Source organism: Tasmannia lanceolata, unplaced genomic scaffold, assembly GCF_043159265.1.
Source record: "Tasmannia lanceolata isolate RefF3 unplaced genomic scaffold, GAP_Taslan_0.1 ptg001275l, whole genome shotgun sequence".
In the NCBI taxonomy this organism is placed as follows: Eukaryota; Viridiplantae; Streptophyta; class Magnoliopsida; order Canellales; family Winteraceae; genus Tasmannia; species Tasmannia lanceolata.
Genome location: NW_027519935.1, coordinates 4436 through 6963, shown reverse-complemented (window position 1 = coordinate 6963; position 2528 = coordinate 4436). Strand labels below are relative to the sequence as shown.

Here is a 2528-nt window from a genome sequence, read left to right as displayed (position 1 = left end):
GAGAGTTTTAATTTGAGTCTTATCTTTTTTCGAAGCTATTCCTTTCTTCCCTATTCATTCACCTGTCCGATCTTCTGAATTGGGGTCAATTAGATCTAGTAAAAAATCATAGTATTCATTTTGTTTGTGTTTGTGGACTCAAATGTTCAAACAAAGCTTGTCCCTTGAAGAAATAAATGAGTTCTAATAGAAATAGAATATGTATGTTTTTTTATTCCAGTAGGGAAATCGAGAAAAGGAAAAAGAAAAAATAATAAGAAATGAAACTCCTATCATAGGAATGGAAATAGTCCTTCTTGCTCTTGTTGCTGCTTCAATAACAATTTGGTTTTCAAATCAGAAAAATAATTTGATCCATGATTCATTGGAACAAAAGAAGGAACGGCCTGGCTAGGTACTGTACTGGCCAGGCCGGGGGAATAAAAGAACCCTTCGGACGAAATCAAAGACGTACTCTTTCTATTGGAGATATCTGTTTCGAATCGTTATCCAAATTGAATTGCGGATAAAATTCGTATATATATAGTAAGTATAATATAGTAAGTATAAATAAATGTATAAAATAAATAAATAAAGATAATTCGTATATATATAGTAAGTATAATATAGTAAGTATAAATAAATGTATAAAATAAATAAATAAAGATAAAGAAAGACTTTGATCAATATTTACTTCAGGCGTCGCATATGAATTATCTTTTTGTAATTGGGAGAGATGGCTGAGTGGACTAAAGCGACGGATTGCTAATCCGTTGTACGAGCTGTTCGTACCGAGGGTTCGAATCCCTCTTTCTCCGTTCCCTCGGATCACTTGAGATTTATCTTTCGAATTCGAAAAAATATCAAGTCCTTTATCATAGTTAAATGTCTGGAATAGAGAAAAGCATAGGAAAATGCAGAAATCAAGCAAGGAAATAATGAAAAATCTCTGATTTTTTTATTCCTCACGTCCAGGATTACGTCCTGGATCATTAGATAGGAATCCGAAGATGAAGAGAGAAACAAAGAATATCACTACTGTGTAAACGAAGAGTTTGAGAGTAAGCATTGCACAATCTCCAAGATCATTTTTTTTTTGTTTTTTGCAAAGGAAATAAGGGAATAGATTCTCTATTTTTGTACCACATATCCTTGACACCAAGAAAAGAAATGAAAAAGTGGTTTCTAGAAAAGAAAGGAATTTGCAGGAATTCCTTTGTTACCAAAATTATCTTGTCATACCCCAATTAGGTATTATGGGGTACCATAATGGGGTCTTTGACCCCTGGAACTGGAAGGGCATAATGCGGAAATTAGGTGATCCAGATTCATCGCGGCTATCAAAAAGCAAAAGAATTTCAATCTTTGAATCGAGGGTTCATAATGTAAGACTTATCTGATCTTATCAATTGTTATGTTAGAGTTGAATTTATTTTATCGAATAAATCATGAATATGAATGTTTCTAGGACAGTATTAAAGATCTCATCGAAAACTTACAGCAGCTTGCCAAACAAGGGCTAAGAGAAAAAAGAGCACAGGTATGACTGGCATAAAATCTACGATTGGATTGAAAAAAGCATAAGCTTCGGGCAATTTGGCGAAGAAAAAGCTACTCGAATGAAGGGCAGAATTAAGACAGATACAGATCAAACTAAAGATATTAAGCATAAGAAATATTTCGTTCTTGGAGATAATTTCATTTTTATTGAGTTATTGATATAAGGGAAAAATTAAGAAAGAAGAGAAGACAAAAAATCCTTCTTTCTTTTTCTTTGAACTTCCCCCAATCAAAAATCCTTCAATTCTCAAATGAGAATAGAAGGAATCATACTTTATACAATATCTTAATTGACTTATATGGAATGATCAATGAATTCATTTTCATTCTACATTTACACGTATAGAATCCTAGCAACAACCTATTCCATAGATATTTGGGCTGGAATTGACGAATAACCAATAACAATATTAGTGTTTATTAGTGTCGAATTGAAATCTAAATGGGGCGTGGCCAAGTGGTAAGGCAGCGGGTTTTGGTCCCGTTACTCGGAGGTTCGAATCCTTCCGTCCCAGACCGCTTCTATCAAAACAAAGATTGTTCTCTTTAACAATCTTCTGTTTAAGAGTATAAGGTATAAGGTTGGATACAATATGATCCAATTTTTCTTTCTGAGTTCTAATGATTCTTCTATGAATCATAGATTCCTTTCGATTTCCAATTGTAAGAAAAAGAATCGAGTATAAATTGCGGATGGAAATAAACATCTTTTACCTTTTTGATATTAGGTAGGATGGGAACATAGATCAAAGTTGAATTAAAAAAAAAATGGGATGGGCCGTTCAGTGTATGCCCGTCCCGCTCTACTCATATTCATATTGGGGTAAGTTAGTCACTTATAGAAACTTTATGCCCATCTATTATATTTTGATTCTCACATGATGCATTCTAAGTTGAAATGCGAAAGATAAGATCTCTATTTTTTCGAAACTAAACATGTTAGTCAAAATGACTAATTCTATGTGGATCCTGAATCCTAAACAGGAGGG

The 2528-nt window shown here is 33.3% G+C and overlaps 1 non-coding gene across 1 annotated transcript; it reads left to right on the top strand.

Annotated features, from left to right (window-relative positions):
* The first annotated feature begins 709 nt into the window (after window positions 1-709).
* Window positions 710-797, top strand: TRNAS-GCU (transfer RNA serine (anticodon GCU)). The gene has a single exon. It is a non-coding gene; the product is annotated as a tRNA-Ser (tRNA).
* Window positions 798-2528: the final 1731 nt, after the last annotated feature.